Here is an 18653-nt window from a genome sequence, read left to right on the forward strand (position 1 = left end):
CCTGCCTGGCAAGGTTGATTATTTGCAGTGGTAGCAATGGATCACTAAGTTCAATGTGCTTTTTGTTCTAAAAGGCAGAAAGCTTTGTTTTTCCTCTGAAGAAAAGGTTTGCACATTTTCTGTCACCTGTGGTTTCAGGGACTAACTTGTGCTGCTATGGGCCTCTGACCTCTGCCTAGTTACTGGAGGCGATTGTACAGCCTCTGTCACTGCAGGGTTTTGACTCTTCCCAAAGCCCACGCTTCAGTGCCCAGTGAAAGCCAGATGTACTAGAATGTCGCTTTTTTACAGTTTGTTTTGGCCATACATGGGCAGAGTCAGCTCTGGAATTCCTTCCCTATAAATTCAATAGCATCTTGTGGGTGGTGCTGGGGAATCACTCTGGTCTGGTTGGATCGTCTTGGCAGCCTGTTCCCCTTGAAAACATCCTGATTTGCACATTCCTGAGAAGCTGCCTGCTCCTGGAGGCCATGACTACAGCTACCAGGACCCTGTTGTCCTGTGCTGGCAGGCACGGTCACCTCCTTGATGCCCACAGGTCAGCTGTAGCAGCCAAGGATCGATGCCCATCACAACAGTGACATGGATATATTGTTCCTGTGTGCAGGCAGGCTCTGCAGCGACAGTTGTGCCCTCTAAGTCCAACTGTTTTGCCTCCTAAATTTGCTTTCCCAGGTGTGGGGAAACTGGGTGCTCCCCTGTCCCTGCCTGCCAGGGGATGCTGCACTGTATCTCCCTGCAGGGATTGAGGGGTGCTGCCATCCTGGGTCTCCTTCTCCCTGCAGGAACATCCTGCTTTGTCCAAGCAGTGTGTTCCTTTCTGCAGAGCTCTGGGGCTGTGTGGTGTTTTCTTGGTATGGATTTTTTTGTTTTGTTGTTTTGTTTTTCTCCATAAAGCAAAATCAAATCCACCCTTTTTCACAAAGCACTGGCTAGATGAGCTGGATCAGGGGAGGTTTTCCTGCCTCAGGTGAGCAACTGGTATGGGACCTGGCAGTAGGACCTCTCTAGTGGGGACTGAGCCTTGCCTTTTCTGGTGATGGGCTGGTGACACTAGAAACACAGACTGGTTTGGTTTTTTTTGCCTATTTACCTTCAAAGACCACTCAAAGAAAAAATTCTAGGAGACTTTCTGCTGATGAATCTAAGGACAAGAGGAAGGTTTGCTGTAGGGAGTGATGGCTTCTGGGGCAGCCCCATTGCACCTCCCCATGCATCCTTGGGTGGGGACAGAGGTGCAGCATCACCCACTGAGCCAGGAGCCTCCAAAGCACAGGTCAACATGGTGATGTGTGGCCCTGTGTCCAGACTGTGTGTAGGTCAGCAACAGTGAAGCACTCAGCTCATGCTCCAGAGGGGCAAATCATCCCCGTGCCAAAGCCAGGGAGAAAAGGGTGATTTTTTTTTTTTGACATCCTTTGGAGTTTTGATCTCCATATTTGGAAATGTTTACCCATTGCTCTGATCTATTGCAAGGGAGGGGAGGTGACTCAGGGTCTGATGGAAGCAGGATTTGAATTCCTGTAGTAAGGTTTTTCGCCCCAACCCCCCCCGCCCCCCCCCCCCCCCCCCCCGGCTTTCTTGTTTTGGAAGCTTGTTGTGGTCAGTTCTCTTGCTCCTGGATCTTGTTCCAAATTTGATCTGCTTGAGAGGGAAGTGTGTTAGTGAAGGAGCTTGCCTGGATGCTGGTAAGTGCATCATTGCTACTTTTGCAAGCAACTTGGGCTTTTTTTGTTTGTTTAGTCAGATGGATTGCATCAAAATGTGCGCGTTGCTGGTGGAGGCAGGCGTGTGGATCACCAGTCGACAGCAAGGGACCCAATCAAACCTTCTGTGGCAGGGAAAATTAGCTTAGTGGATTGGTCTCAAAGGCAGAATGTTTCTTCAGGCCTAGCTATAAAGATAATTTAAGCTAGCTCCCATTTGGTCATGCTCTTGCTTTTAGTTTCACTGGTTAATGCAGCAGGGCAGCAGAGCACTATAGAGTTAAACGTGAGTATATATGCCTGTGGTCAGCAAGTAAAATACAGCTTAAGTATGAATTCTGACTCCTAAGCAAGAATGTGTGTTTTAAAGGCTGCATAATGTATGGACATTCTTCTCAAATGTTAATATTTAACTGTGTTTTGTTAGGGACCTGAAGATGTGTAGCTGCCATAACTGGATGAAGGTTCGATGTCTGGTTTTTCCTGTTATTCTGTATTTTACCTTAGTGTGAAGTTTTTAGTCTGTTTGATATTGCAGTTGCCTGTTTCTCTCTCTTTCGCCTCCCCCCCACCCCCCTTTCCTTTCTCTTTCCTGAAAGGAAACTACAGTTCATCCAGACAGGGGTGTGGGGAAGACCTGGAAGATGCTCTGCTTCCTGTTTTATTCATGGCAAGTAGAACCATACTGGGGAATATGGAGCAGAGATCCACTGTCCTGCATTCCTCTTGTCATTTGGAGCATGTAACATGTATAGAGAGCTTTCAACACTGCTCTGGGGTTGCATAGCAGCCAGTCCTGTGCTTCAGACAGAAAATTCTGTACTTTGTCCTTTACTTGGGAAGGGGCATTGGTGAAAAACCTTTTATAGCTCCTACTGCTGGTTAGTGATGTTTGTATCTTCTTGGCTAACTGGGTATTTTTAGGCTGATTCAGACCTGTTGTTATCACACTCTCCCTGTTTAAAATTTAAGATCTTTGTTAGAAAGTTAAATCTCTTGTTGGTTTCTTTTTGCCCTTTTAAATGGGGATTAAGACTCGGTATGAGGTTTGGTTTTCAGGAAATGTGGATTTTTGGAAATGTGGTCCTTGAAGTGCAAAAGTGGTTCGATTGATCTGGGCAGTGAAAGGTACTTGTCTTAGTTTGCATGAGGATGTGAGCTGAAAAGGACTTGGCCTCCAAAGTGGAAGGGGCTCCTGGAGCATATTCCTGCAAATGTGACGATGTGGTGGGAGTTTGCAGATTTTAGCTGCATTTTAATCCTTGCAGGTGATGGGGAGACAGAGCTGTGGCAGCACCTGGAGCCTCAGCCTGGTGACTGGCTGAGGAGTCCGTGGTGTGTGGTGGTGCCAGGCTGTGGCAGACAGCAAGCAGGGGGGCTGTGTCGCTTTTTGTGTGCTGTGCTTTGCCTCTGTGTTTGCAGATGTGGCCGTGCACAACGGATGATGCCTCCTCCCTGTGCCACGCTTCCCTAGCTCAGTCGTGCCCCAGGCAACCCCTGCTTGTGGTGGCACTTGGATGTGGCATGTCCAGGCTTTGCCAGCTGCTTGTGACCAAGCTTGGTGTTTCAGGGACAGCACAGTGGGACTGCAAATGATGATGCTCTGTTCCCCTCGCAGTTTCCCCCCTTTCCTGCCTGCCAGGACAGGCTGCTTGTTGGAAGACAAGGATGAGCAGTGCCTAGGTGCCATAACCCAGGACTCAGGGCAGTGATACTCTGGCACACCTGGGGAAGTACATTGGAGCCGTTCATCTTCACGTGCCGATCCTTCCCTATGCAACATCCCATTGCCATGAGGACGTGACTTGAGAGCTGTACGGACTGTGAAGGATGAGGTGCCCATGTCCTGCGGGAGAGCTCTGGAGGATGGAGGATACCCACAGCTGGGACTGCAGGCTGCCAGGGCTCTCCATCTGGTATTTCTCCAAGACCTGGGCAGATCCAGTGATCACTGATGCTAACCAGGATCCACAGCGGATTTTCTTTAGCTCCAGGAATAGAGTCATTAAGGGATGACCTGTAAAATAATACAGCTCTCTAAAGATTTTTCTTCCTTCTGAAGCTTGGCACTCAGTAAACACTCAAGTCTGAGAAGCCTGCCATGGCACTGAACCTCAGTTTGCTCAGAGAGCTTCATGTCTGCATTTCTTAAGCTTTTTACAATCACTTCTAATAATGCATTAAGTGTAGAGAGTTTGCTTTAGCTCCTGTGTATGGAAGATTGGTTCACAGCCCATCCTTCCTTCCAGCTGTTGCACTGATCAGTCCAAGGCTGGTACCAGAGAGGATGTGGCAAAGTGGTGACACTGTCACTGTGTGACTTGGCTGTTGTGAGGACATTTATCATGCACTAAGGGCTCTGTGTATGTGCCCCACAGCAGGTAAGAGAAACTGCCCGAGACGGCATGAGGCAAACACATGTGGGCACGGAAGAAATGAACGCAAGACAAGATTAGGAGCCCAGATGACTCTACATGACTGATACTTTGTGTTTCTGTAGGCAATGGGTTCAGAGCCCTTAAACATTAACTGGTGCCCTCAGGATGAGGAGAGCTGAGGTATCCTGGCATGCAGGTGTAGAAACTGGGGCACTCCGTGGCAAATTTGGGAAAAGTGGAAATCTCTGGATTCTGTGTGACAGTTCATGCTCAGCTCCCACACACAGGCAGGAGCTTAACATCCCTGTGCTGTGAGTGGTGGTATAAAACCCTTCTCTCTTACTCTAATAAAGTCATACTCTCCTGAGCCCAAAACATTTCTCCATTGGTTGCTTAAACCAAGTTTTATCATATGAAGCTGATGTATGTTGCTTACATGTGTGTTGGGACATGATCCCAAGACGTATTCTTCAGGAATTTCCAGGTGGCATTTTACCTAATTGTACCAGTGCTCCTTCCTGAAATCTGAGCAGAGTGCAGGCTTCAAGAGATGGCTGTTATTAGCTTTATAATATGTATTCATGCTTACCAGCAGTTGCAAGCAGCAGGAGGTCTCACTCACAGACTAATTCTTTAGTCAACTTGGTGGGGGGGAGTGGGTGAAATTTGCTCCTGTCAGCTTAGGTATTTGCATGTGGGATGAGATCTCCCAAATGAGAAAAACTTGTTTGCCTCCATTGAGCATGTTGGTTCAAGGACTGGCATGCCCGGGACGAGGAAGAAAGTTGCTTTTGTTGCTTTACCCCACCGTCTTCTAATAGTTAACTGTGCTTATTGCTTGACACAGTGGGGGAAGACTATGTTTTAAAGAAATGTCAGGTTTTGAAAGCCTGGCTGCTTGTGGTGTGGAGGAAAGGAGTCATGGTGCAATGCTGTCTCACACCCTTACTGTGAAAATGTCACAGGGACAAGTTGCAGTGAAGCTGCCCAGTTTTGGCAGCTACTTCCCTCCTACATCCATGTTCTTCAGGTGAATCCCTCTTCAACTCTGTTAGCTGTTCCCCTTTCCTCACTGAAAAGTCATTATCATCTCTTGCAATTAAGGAAAAGACAGGAGGAGGGAACAAATGGATGTTAAGAAGTAGAAAACAATCAATTAAATAGTACATAGCATGTAATTTTCCTTGGAAACTTACCATGACATTGAGGAGTGCTTTAACAACTAGTAATTTAAATTGCATTTGAACACTGCTAATGGGTTGTTTGCATGCGTATTTCGGTCATTTCACAGCAGGTGGTTGTCTTTAGTACCCCTTCATTCAGTTTAAAAAGAAATAAATAAAAAAATCTCATGATGAGGAAGATGCTGTAGACAACTGGTCCAACTGTTGCTAGTACAAGGTGCTATCATGGGAATTTTGCAAGGTCCTATTACATTCAGAGCCATTTGCATCCTTAGCATCAGCTGTTCTAATGTGAAATTCATGATAATTTGGCACTTTTTAGGTAAAAAATGCTTGTTACTGCTAAGAGGTAGGAAAATAATGTTATCCCTGTCACACTCAAATGTGATGGAGGCTGAAGAGGCTCCTCCAGGCTCATGAGGTTGGGGCTTGCAGCCATGAGGCCGATCTGGGAACACAGACTATGGCTCCGTCTTGTATCACCTCGAACTAATCATAACAATATTTGGGATCTGATCCTGGCTCTCTCCCTCTGAAGAGGAACAACAGAGGTGCTGATCAGCTGTAGCTGCAGGGTGTTTTTACTTCACTTATTAGTCTTGTTTTTCCAGTGCTTAATGCTCTCCTCCACCACTCTTACTTATAAAATGCCAGAGATTTTTCAGCAAAAGGCAATATCAGCCTAATTATGTGCTATTTTGCTGCTGATGGCACTGGGAACAGAGTCTATATGAAGGCAAATGCAAGTTAGTTGTCACCTGTTGCTGAATGAACATCCCATTTTCAGAGCAGGGTTTTTGCAAATCCGTGGGCATGCTTAGCATATGGAAGGGGGTTCCAATATCAAAACAAATCTGGCCTCCTGTTTCTGGATGTGTAGGTTGTTTCTTAGAAGATAGAACCTTTAAAATCTGTCCCTGCAAACATGACTGTTAAATCCTGCTATTTCTAGAGACATGAGGCATCTGTCTGCACAGAGATAAGCTATAAAAAGGCAATATTTCCCCAAAATGGGTTTTTTAGCTATACCTGCCAGACAGCTGGGCCAGCAGGAGTTCACCAGGGGCCTTACTGCTGCTGCCCTTTTATGCACAGGGTGCTGAGCAATGCAAAAACTTCTGGGCAAGTTTCCAGAGGCAGTGTTAAACACCAACTCTTCAATCTCTCTGTCTCATGAAATGCTGCTATGCAGGAAAATGCATTCAGTGTGAAGGAATGGGGTTCTTCGTTGATTTGGTTGTTCTTATGTGGTCTCCTCTTGTTTTCTACGTGATTGCTTTCTCCTCAACTTTTGTTCTTAGTTTTCATTTCTAGTTTCTTATTGCTCACTCACTCCATGACCATCTCAGTCATGGGGTGGTTTGAATGCCTCTCCAATTATGTACTTGAAGGCATTCCTGTTTGCTGTGTTGTCAGAGGAGGGTAGCCAGTGAGTTCAGATGAAACCAGGAACAAAAATGGTAATTTTTCCCAAGGATCTGGATGAGATTTCTCATAGCATAATGATGTTCTTGCTTACACTTCATGATGTATGTGCTTTGTACATTAATTCTCCACCAAGATACATCAGTGTAAGAAGGCTACATCAGAGGATCTCATAAAGGCTGTTAAGACTGTAAGGATAGAGAAGGATGTGGCTTTTGAGCATACTCCCATTGAAGAAGGGTCTGAAATCTGGGAGGGTGGTGGAGATGGGATTTTCAAAATGACTGAGGTGATGTCCACATGTAGGTGAGGGGCTGGCGTGTAGGAGGAGGCAGGGGCTGAAGTCCACATAGTAGAAAGAGTGCAGGGGGCCAGGGAGCAGCAACTTGGGGCATTAGGAAACCCCAGACAGCTCAGATTCTCATGAGATACCAGCTGATAGCACCAACTCTGTGGACTGTCTAGCAAGTACTCTTGCCCTTTTCTTTTTATTTTTTTTTGGTTGAGTGAGCATTTTGTCATGCTGGTTCCTGAGAAGTGCTACTCCCACTATGCAAATTCCCCGTCAGGAATGGATGTTGTTGGCAGACAGTCAGTCAGTTTGATGCATCGGCTCAGTCCTGACATGGACAGGGGTTTATTTATTTATTTTGCCTTTAGTGCTGTTCTTTTTCCTTGGAGCGTGGGCTGCCTCTTAGTCACCTCTTGATGCCTTATGTCTTACTGGTAATCTTTTCTTCATAACTTTATTTTTGCCCTTACCCTAGCTTTCCGTTTCAACAGCCTACTTGCCTGTTTCCCAGCCTCCTTCCAAAGGCAGACACTCAACTGATGGAAGCCATAGAATGGTTTGGGTTGGAAGAGACCTTAAAGATCATCCAATTGTGACTCCTCTGCCTTGGGCAGGGACATCTTCTGCTACACTAGGTTACCCCATTCAACCTGGCCTTGAACACTGGCAGGGATGAGGCATCCACAACCTCTCTGGGCAACCTGTCCCAGTGCCTCACTACCCTCACAGTAAAGAACTACTTTCTCACATCTAATCTAAATCTCCTCTCTCTCAGGTCAAAACAGTTACCCCTTGTTCTGTCACTGCATGACCTTGTAAGAAGGCCCTCTCTTGGCTTTCTTGTGGGCTCCTTTAGGTACTAGAAGGCTGCTGCAAGGTCTCCCCGGAGCCTTCTTTTCTCTAGGCTGAACTTTCCCAGCTCTCTCAGCCTGTCTTCATAGGAGAGGTGCTCCAGCCCTCTGATCATCTTCATCAATGTAGATTTGATAGATGCTGCCCCAGCTGAAATGTGTCTGCTCATCCAGAAACCAACTGAAAACTGACTAGAAACCAGGCAAGTGGAGTTTGAAATAATCCCAGTGAGTTATTTTTGTCCCTCACAGTGCTCCTACAAGCTCCTCTGCAGCCTCTGGGTTTGAGCTTATGGGTGAGCAGGGCTGGTAAAGGCTCTTTGTTTCCCCACCTCCCTTTCTTAACTGTTTTTTTTTGAAGAGTGCTGATAAATGTAAGTGATAACCCTGTAACTGAGAGATAAGGAAGAAAAAGTCTTAAGGGTAGATTAGTTTGAAGCAGAGAGAAGGCAAACATGGAGGGAGCTCACACTGAGCCACCCTGAAACTGAGACTGCTTGTTTATTATTTACCCACCCTGTAAATGTGTGCTGTGCTTTGCAAGTGGGGAAGAAGACAATCCCAAAGGGTCTACAATTCAAGGCAGACAAACATGCACTTGAGTCTGGGGAAGAAGCAGCATGGGAGGTGGCTGGAAATTGAAATTCAAATAGAGCTGATTCCTAGAAGAAAAGGACTTCTGAGATGGGAGTTGTGGGTGATCAGAGGGTGTTCAAGGTGCTGGAAGGAGTGCATAGACAGAGGAAGATAAATTGGTAGGGAAGGAGGTGAGAAGATATGAAAGGAAAGAAGGTTGAAGGGGAGGATAGAAAGCGAGAAAACATGTAGGAGGAAAAAAAGAGCAGCAAGTCAGCTGTGGGAGGGGTACTGTGGGATGCTGTAGATGAGAGTCAAGATGACCTTAACATCTCTTCCTTGTGTGTTAAAAGCTATATTGTAACTCAGCTACTGTGATTAGTCACCTCCCCGTGTATGAAGTACCAGTTTCTTCTCTGAATGGAGAGTACTGGACCTGGCTGAAGCCCAGCACTGGAAGATCTCATCGCTGGGCTCAAATGCCGTGTGTGGCTGGCGAGTGCTGTGTGGTTACATGCTGTGCAATCCTGTGTGTGCACCACTGGCAAACCTCAACAGACAAGCACATAGGGAACTTGCTGCCTTCTGCTTAATGCCATCAAAGGTAGTCATCTAGAGATTTGAACAGCAGATCAGAGATTGGTTTGCGTGTGTGTTATATATATGTTTAATATTGATGTATACGTTATGGGTAGGTTTTTGAGACCAGGCTGCCCTTCAGTGACATCTGATGGGGTGTGGGTAGGATCAGTGGTTTCTGTTGCTTCATACCCACTCCCCAGTAAAAGAGCAATAATCTTTGCAGCAGGGTACTTGTGCACTAACTTCCATGGAGATGAGCTGGGAAAACTCACCGGTCATCTGATTCCTATCTATGCAGCTTTCACTTCCCTAAAAAGACCTTGGGACTCCCACAGCTTCCTTAGGGGTTTTGCTTCATCCTGAAGGAGTCAAGGAAGAACTTACTGTCACCAGCCTTGCTTCATTTTCTCTGGGGGTCTTCTGCTTTCCCCTTATCTTTCTTTTTGGAAGTGGTTATCCTTCATGTCTGGTACTTGTATGCTGGCAAGTGCCTGTAGACTTGGAAAGTCCACAGAGTACTCCTGGAGCAGCAGAAGTAGCTTCACCTAGATCCTTTCCCCAGTTTGATCCCCGTCCAGCCTGCTTATCTTTTTAGAGGGGCTCGTGTCTGATGCCCATCTGTTTCTGGAGATCTCCTTTAACTGCAGATGCTTTCCAGATATTGCTTCTGATTCTTTATTTTCTCTCCAAAGTAGTCCCCCATCATTCTAGTTCTCTTCTACTTGCCATTACTTAGGCACAATTTCTTTGTAGCTGATAAAAGACATGAGAACATGAAGGACATCTCCTCTGGAGCTCAGTCCATCTACTGTCGTGGCATGCTGTTCCAGCAGGAGAAAAACCTGAGTTTAGAGCATCTGAAATTGCCCATTATCTCGGCTCATTTCTTGCAGTCCATAATTTGGGGGTGGGGAAGTGAGGGGAAGAGGAGGCGAGTCACTCTAAAAATGACTCAGTCCACAATAAGATCAATATAACATGTTCCATTACATTTTCATTGCCAAAAATGACTCCCCTTGCCTAACCCCCTTTCTGTGAGATGCTGCAGAGGCTGCTTTGCTAGACCTAGCAGTGGTGTCCCTTGGTGCATGTAGGTCAGTGGCATAGCTAGCCCAGCAAAAAGGTGTCTAAGTTTTGGCTCAGACCTTGCTTTCTGGGTAGGCTAAAGTTGAGCATGGTGGAGATGACCTGCTTTCAGAAAGTAAAGAGATTCCTAGCTGCTGTCAGGAGGATTTCACGTTGCTTGAGGCATGGAGCAGACCTGTTAAACAAGAGGAATCACTCCCAGCCTTCCTCTTAGGGAGGGAGGCCAACAGATGTGCAAGGCATAAGGCAATATAAAGGGACTTAATAGAAAGTATCATGGGATATCTGCTAGTACTACTGAAATCTGTAACAGAAAAGCACTCCCCAAACCAGATTTTATAGTTTAGAAAGCCAGCGTTAGTCTGATATCACTAGGAGCCCTTTTGGACTGGTGCCACTGATAATTTCCTTGGGCTGATAGGATGTTTCAGTGGTGTGTCCTTGCTGAAGTTTCCTGCTGTTTGCACTGATGGGATGGAGATGAAGATGCTGGGCTTTCTCTTGCCTACAGGTGTTTGAAAAGTCCTTGACTTTTCAAGTATGTTTAGGGCGGTGATACTGCTTTCCATTTACTGACTAGTAAGGGAAGGCTGAGGAACTTGTCCAAAGCTACACAGATATGCACAGTTGTATATAAGCATTTGTATGTATGCATGATTATGTAAATATATGGTAAGGTCAAGAATTGATCCAAGTTTACTTTGTGCCATCTTTCTTCTTGGGATCTTCAGGGGCACCTATAGCAGCTAACTACAATTGTACTGGTGCACAGGAGAGTACTCTGCTTTGGGACTCTTTCCATCAGATGGTACCTATTGGCTACTCTCACCTGATATAGTGCCACGTGCATGCAAATGGGATGGGGATTATCACCAAGCTGACCTCACCAGCTTCTTCGATAGGCTGTAAAGCATTTGTGGTATAACACATCTTCCACCCACTGCAATCGAGGCCTTGATGTGCCGATAAACTTGCAACACTGCTTTAATAAATAAGCCACACTGCTGAGAGGGTAGGGCTTTGCTGGGAGAAATTCAACCTGCAAGGGAGGTGGCTGAGTTCATGAGCATGCACTCCTGATAAAGCTATCTGTCAGTACCAATGGTACCAACTATATCTTCTGCTTCATCCTATGGTGGGAGAAGGTTGCATGAGGAGTTGAACCATGTGGGGTTCTGCATTGTGGTGTGCCACAATAGCAGGGACAGGAGCCAGGATGCTTGACTGTCTCTGGCGAGCTGTCTAGGTAGCTGCTGCTCTGCTTCAAAGCAAGTGTCAGAGAAACTGAACGTTATGAGATCCAGAGTGCACACAAATGTGTTTACAGAGCAAATAAAGGTGGGAGAGAAAAAAGGAAAAGCCTCAAAGTGGCTTTGGGTGGTTTTTAAGTGGTAAAATGGAGAAAATTCCTGAGTGTGTGTGCAATTAATGTCATTTTAAACAGAAACTTCTTTAATAGCTGAAATGTCAGCTCCTGTGGAAGAAAGAGCTTTCCTGGTGGGTCTTTTTTCATCTCTAAGCACCTGCCCTGCTGCACTGTGTGGGGGAGGATGTCACTGAAGGCTCTGGGCTTGATGTCTTTGGTTAGGCTTGTTGGGTGTTTGCAAAGGGCGATGCCTGCCTTCATACACAGCCTGCTTCCACCTCCCTGATTGTGTAAGTGTAAAAGTGGTAAATTCATAGGAAGTGTCACCCATTTGGGTCACAAGGGTCTGATGCCTGATGTTGTTTGGTGACATGTCATTTGATATCACTGTGTATGTTCGTGGGTCTATATGTTCAAGAATATACAGCAGGTGGGAGGGGCAGGTAAAGCACCTTAGCATTTCTCAGGGCTTTGGACAAGATATAAAGATGTTGTTATTTAATCTTGGGGGAATAAGGTGCAGAATGAGCTAAAGGGCTTTTTTTTTTTCCTCCATTTGAGCTTTGTGCACTGTGTCTGTGAGCAGGCTGAGGAATGGGGTATGTGGTAGAGACAGAACAAACAGTAACAAAATTTTTGCAGGCATGACCTGCCAATTAAGACTTCCCAGGGTCTTACTGGTGGTATGGATGTCGTGCCAGCAGCCTGCTATGAACACAGTGCTGTTTGTGTATAGTTGATTTGATATTAAAAAAGCAGGCATGAGGTGTTACAGAGCACTGTGCTAAGTGGGGACAGTAGGGCACCTGCTCAGAACAGCCTTGCTGAGCCTAGAAGAGTGCAGTGAGCACTGCTGTCACACTCCTGGGACTTTCTGCTTGTGTTGGAATGTGCCAAGGTACACTTCTTCACTTTGTTCTTCTCTCTTCCCTTTTAAAAACACCATTTAAGTCCCTCTGTGGTGCTTTGGCAGCAGTTGCTTGACCTTATACCGTTGTCCAAGTGCTTGTTGGAGGCTCATTTGTTATCTTGATACTGCTATAAGGAGTGTTCTGCAGGACCTGCTTCAGTGAGGCTACACCATACATGAGCTCAGTGGCCCAGGGGGATGGATCCATGGCAGGTGAGAAAGGAAAAGCATGGTACCTCACAGCCTACCTACTCTGTCAAGGCTGTTCTCTGGATATAGGGGAACTATATTGAAACTGTTGCAGTTTATAAGGCTTTGAAAGCTGGACACCCACAGGACATTCCTCCCTGAGCTGTAGCTGCTGGGTCTCTCAGTGCAGTTCTGAATGCTTTTGAGTGCTGGACTTAAGATGAAGCAGACTCTAAAATGTTTGAACAAGCTGCACTCTCATTGTAATAGCTCATTCCCTAGACAAACAGAGAGATGTTCAGCTCTCCCTCCTTCCTCCCCCCAACTTTGAGACCGTGCCACTATTGTAGATTGCTTATGTCATGTGCAAGTATGTTATATTTGTCCCTGGAGAACACACCAGTCACCGCTGAATTTTCTCCAAATCATTGTCCTTGTGATCTTGCATAATACACACATTAAGCAGGTGGAGCTGATACAATCACTACCAATGCAGCTGACGGCAATTGGGTCAGATCCTTTCTCCCTGTTTCCTGCTAGAGGAGAAAATAAAGCACAACTGAGGACAAAATACATGTATTTGTGACTCCCCTTCCTGGCCCCTAAATCATGGTTTCCTCAACAACAAAAAAGAAGTCTCAGCCAATCTGTTTCACAGAAGAGGCTGACTTTCTTAGAGTCAACTTTTTCATGTCTGATAAAGTTTAAAAAGGAAAAAAAAAGAGAAAGAAAAAGGGCAGAGAGGCTGTATGTGGTCTGGCAGGCAGCCAGGCAAGGAGTACTCTTTGGGGTTATTATTAGGCAGATAACTCTATCAAGAGCTTAAACATCATCCTGGTTCTGGTGCTCTGTTTGAAATGCTGATGCAGGTTTGATGCTCGTGAGAAAATGTGTTGCAATATCTCAAGCCACTTTTAAAATTACTTTTTTTTTTCTTTCCTTTTTCCCCTGCAGTAACTTGTGTGCTAACAGAGTTCCTTAGAAGTGATTACAGATGCTCCACAGGGAGCCATTGCCAGTCTTGAGCTTGCAAATCCTTTTCTGTTCTTATGAGCAGCTCTTTGTTCCTACTTTCAATAGGAACCATACCTAGAGTTTTCTGGTGTCAGATGGAGCCATCCCTGAGTGGGCTGCCTTGAAGATCTTCTCATCCCTCCTCTGGATTTATCTCAGCAAGAGGAGAGGAAGTTTTGGGGGCTATGGGTTCTGGTTCGGAAGATGTGTGTACAAAGGAGTGCTTAGGGCAGTGAGGAAACCCTGTCACCAGCACTTCAGTGCCCTATAGTAGAGGAGACATATGGGGAGGTCTGGATGCCAGACTTTTAGTGATCGTTGAGAATTGAGATGCAGCACTTAACACACTTGAGGACCAGGAGCTGACAGAGAGACACAAAGGGCAGGGTGACACGAGTAGAGCTGCTGTCTGGGAAGTTTCTTCTCAAGTGCTTCAAGACTAACAGAAGAATGTCTGTTTGTAATGATGCTAGATTCCATGTATCTGTCTATGTTCCCATCTATAGACAGTATGTGCAAGGCTATATATAAACGCTATGGTGGCTGGTATTTTGGCTGATACACTCACAGTTTTGTGCCACATTGAGAGATTTAAAAATATCTCCCTGTTCCAGGAACATCTACAGCATGGCAGATGTTATCCGGTGAGGGGAGTGGCTTCTCAAAGGGGAGCACAACATGATTACTATGAGCCTTGGTAGTCTATTAGATTATTTATTGCTTTGCCACCACCGTAAGCCATGTGAGGTGTGTTATTTCTGCCTGTCAGAGTTTCTTCACACTTGCAGGCAGGCAGCATCTGTCACTCCTCCCTGCGAGTCACTAGCTTTCATTCTCAACTTTGCTTCCAGCTGGAAGGAAGGCAAAATAAAAGCTTCAGGACTACACGAAGCTGATGAGCAAGGAGCTCATTAACAGTTATTTATTTGGAGTTGAGCCTCTGAGGGCTGTCTTGAATTTGGGTCCTTCTTGGCCAAGATACAGTCACTTCATGCTTGCTGTTGTTTTATTTGAAGGCGAGTCTGTCGACCTGTTATGTCAGGCCCTGCGGAAACTTGGTATGAGTCAGACCCATCTCTGTTGCATGACACAATGAGTAGCATAGGAAACAAATGAGAAATTACCTGCTCAGGACTTTCTTTTGGGAGTAGCTCTCAGGCTCCCTGGGCCTAAGTTCACTGGCTGAAGACCTGGCAGTGCTGTCTCATTCCCAGGAACTGTCAGAGTGTGGGCAAGTCCCATTTTTGTGTGTCTTTGCAGAGCTGTCGGGTTTTTGTGGTGGATGTGGAGCACCGGCTGTGCCAGCCACGATGTGATGAAAGTGCTCAGAGAGTGAATGGTGGTGTCAGCAAGCTCTGCTTGCACACACAGGTGTAATTCTCTGTTGCTCATGCTTTGGACTGGGTTTGGGTGGAGACTCTCAGACTTGAAGGGCTAAGAACATGTTGGGGTTTGTACCTTTGTTGCAGAGAGTTCCCAAGCCCATACAGAAAGTAAGGCAACGAAAACCAAAAAGGCAACAGAGCTGTGAGAACTCACCCTTGAACCTTATCCTGGGTCTCTTGTTTTGGGTTACCCTGCGAGGTAATGGTGCTCTGATCAAATCCTTCTGATTGTTCTGTAACTGAAACCAGGGGAATCAGAACTTTCCCTTCTGTGTTGATGGGTGAGAATGAGAGCTTTAGATGTGGCTTCATTGCCTATATTCGTTGGTGAGGGGAAAAATTATCAGGGGAGCAGCAAAGATGTGGAAAGTGGGATTAAAAGCAGTTAACTTCTTATGAAGACTGACCAGGTAGGATAGGAAGAGTCCCTGTGGGGCTTGTAACTTGTCTGAGCCCAGCAGGTGTGCCATGTTTCCTGCCCAGTTTGCCTGTGGCTTGGTAGGGTGTTGCCACCACTGGCCAGGCAGCCTTGTCTGCCAGCTCTCTCCAGAATTGTGGTACAGAGGAAAGGTTTGCTGTAGAAGCTGGAGGTAGCCTATAGCTCCACAGAACTGACCTGGTGAGTCAACATTGCCACAACATTTGTGTTGGCAGACGTTGAGCTAAAGTAGAGCCTCAACTCTTTAATTTCATCATTAATGGCAGAGGGATGTTTGTAAGGTTTTTCAGCAGATCTGTTTCTTACATCTATCCAACAGTTCTGGCCTGGACTTACTCATTCTTGCTAGGCCAATGTACACAACTGATAATTCAAACAAGATTAAGCTGGGTACCTACCTCTAACCCAGGTCTCCAATGTTTTGCAGACAGGAAAGCAGTGAGGGACATCTCTTGGCACTTCTCCTCCCTGCAGTAGCTGGGGATTGGGTTTATAGTAGCGACCATGTCCGTCCAGCCCAGCTGTCCCTTCTGCCCGTGCCCAGCAGTGGCTGCCGAGGGAAGGCTCTCGACTTCCCTGTGTTGCTGGCGGAGAGACATGGCTGCTGGGAGCCCTGACCTCGCACATGCCCTTCCCACCCTGACCTTGCAGAAACCCTGAGCCTCAACGGCGTGGCCCTGCTGGCGAATGAAAACCAAAATGCATAGAAAGCTTTGGCAGCATGAGTGTGCGCTGGGAGAACGAAGAGGAAGGGGGTGGAAAAATAGATCTGGTGTCACCTCGCAGCATGCCAGGAAGCAGCCCAGCGTTGGGGTGAAAGACAAGCAGGGTCTGGCCGTGGCAGGGTCAGAGGAGCTGACAGTGCAGCATGGAGGCACATTCTGTACATTCTGCAGCCCTGCTGCACGTGGGGTTGTACTGCGAGGCACGCAGCATAGCTGGTATCCCATTGTACTGATACCTGCTAAATCTCTCACTTTCTGCCTTTTCCCCCCACGCCTCCGCTCCGCTTTTAACTGAGGTGCACTTGTTTATCCATTGGAGCTCTACAGCCTATAAACAGGATGTCTCTCTGTTTCCTTTCAGCCCGGTAACTCTAAACCGCTTTGAGCGCAGATAAGGCTTTGGTAACCCTCCTCGTGGCTGCACGAGCCTTGTGTCAGTCATAGCCAGCTCCACATGACACAGCACGTGTGCGTGTGTGTATATATATATATGTGTGTGTTTAATATAGGGATGTGGCATGAGTTGGCTGTAGTGAACAAATTCACATTGCTGCAAAGGAAGCAAAGTGCGTGTTTTAGGCAGAGTGGCTGTAACAAGACACTGATTTAAACTGGATCCTGAGTTTGCATTTTGTAAAAAAAACCCAAGCCATTGTATGAATTCCTAAGCCTGTAAAACCTTTTGAGGGAAACATTTCTGAAGTTTATTTTGTGTAAATGTTGCTTCCTAAAGATTTTTCTGCTGTGCTGGGGACCTGGGTACTGAGAGCCCGGCAGGGAAACGAAGAGTGGAGGAAGGGATTGCATTAACTAGTGCTAGTAGTGCTGAGTGAGATTTTGAAGGAAGGAAAAGAAAGAATTAAGAAAAAGACTAAGACTGTATTTCAAGAAATTGTCTCTCATCAAATAGGCAGTGTTGAGCCTGTGTGAAAGCAGCGAGGATAAAGGTCATTCTTCTGAAGTACTTTTTGATCTGGGATCTTGCAGTCACAAATAATAGTAACAAGGAAAGTGGAGTTTTAATTTGAAATGTTCAGTGTCTTTAATGTTCAAGATGTTCAGTGATTTCTATTGTTTGTGATCTTGTAAGCTCTGCCCTATAACTTTTATAGCCCCTTCTCTCAAATCTGTAATTTCCTCTAATATCTAACCTTTCATTTAAAATAAACTGGCTCCGGACCTCATGGTTGTATAGGAAAGCTTTGGGAAAAGGTCTCTCTATACAGAATGCCAATAGGGGGGAAACTAGTTTTTAGTGTGTTAGTTTTTAAGCCAGTCTTACCAACTTCAAGGCTGGACTGATGGTTTTTGAACACTTGTGGTTGGAAAGCAAGTCCAGAAAAGAAGCAAATGAGGTCTGATCTTTTTCTTAAGCTGGTGTGTCTCTAGTTCAAGGGAATTGTCAGTGAGAGCTTATGCTTTTGTAAAGGTTTTAAGCTTGTACCCACCACTTCATCTGAGTTGTCAGATCAACACAATGTCTCGTTTATGGAGACATACTCCGGATCTGTTGCTGAGTTCAGAATAGCTATTGAGGAACATGTTGTTCTGCCACAGCTCTTCTGTGAGCATTTTGTATGCGTGCTGCTTCATTCCAAAATGAACATGCCTTTTTTTGACTTAGTTCAGGCTATTTTGGAAGGTGGAGTAAGCTAAAACGTGGAGGGAAAAAAGCTCTGCTTGTGCTGAGATAAGGTGATCTGCATTGGGCATCTTTTCTGAGAGCTTTGTGTTTTGAAATCGCTGCCTACCTGGGCAGGCAGATCTCAGGCCATGCAGCTGGCCCTAAAGTTTTTGCAATTTGTTTTATGGTAACAGGGAGTCCATAGGAGATCAGCTGTTTTCTATAAAAAACTGGATGATGATGATTTTAATAGAGGGGTCAGAGTGCTTGCCTTATGTGCCCTGGCCGGCACATCAGCCTTTCGCATGAGCGGGCTGGGTGAGTGACGGACATACTTGCTCCCGGTTGCATAAGGGATTGACACAAATGAATTGGGTGGTGAAGCTGATGTTCCACCTGCCATACAGATGCGATTTAAATAAAGATGTCCTCTTGATCCCGAAAGCATTTACTCATCACAAGGGCTGGCAGCGCTGGGTAACATTTAAGCTGTTTTGCTTAGCTCATGGAAAACGGGAGTAAATTTCAGCATTGCCTTTTAGGTTGGGCTGTGTGACATTGCAAGTGGTCATGGGCCTTTTGGCTGGTGAGAAACCCTTGTGGGGCTGGTGGCCAGAGGAGCAGGCAGTACTGGAGAGGCAGCTGGTGCTCTGCAGCAGAGCCTGAGCTTGTGAAATGACCCGTCCCTACAGATTGCTAGTGCAGTGGGGGATGTTGAAATGGGATTTTGCTTTCCCAGCGTCCTGTGTAACCTTCCTGTTTTGTATAGTATTATCCAACTGCCATTATTTCTCTGGTAGCATGCTTGCATTCCCCCCCCCATGTTTCCCAGGAGAATGTGGAGCCGAAGGGCATGAGATCTGTAACTGGGATAATTGCCTGTTCACATGTTGGAATTCAGATTAGAGAGATTGACTGGAT

At 46.1% G+C, this 18653-nt stretch overlaps 1 protein-coding gene across 5 annotated transcripts in view; it reads left to right on the top strand.

Annotated features, from left to right (window-relative positions):
• Window positions 1-18653, top strand: part of LPP (LIM domain containing preferred translocation partner in lipoma) — a 347202-nt gene that overhangs the window by 25071 nt on the left and 303478 nt on the right. The window contains exon 1 of one of the 5 annotated variants that reach the window (XM_062005359.1): window positions 1652-1688. The exons of the other annotated variants lie outside the window; for them this stretch is intronic. The gene's annotated coding sequence lies outside the window, so the exon portion shown is untranslated. Of the gene's footprint in view, window positions 1-1651; window positions 1689-18653 lie in introns of those variants that run through there. 5 annotated transcript variants of the gene reach the window in all.

Source organism: Colius striatus, chromosome 12 (assembly GCF_028858725.1).
Source record: "Colius striatus isolate bColStr4 chromosome 12, bColStr4.1.hap1, whole genome shotgun sequence".
Lineage (NCBI taxonomy): Eukaryota > Metazoa > Chordata > Aves > Coliiformes > Coliidae > Colius > Colius striatus.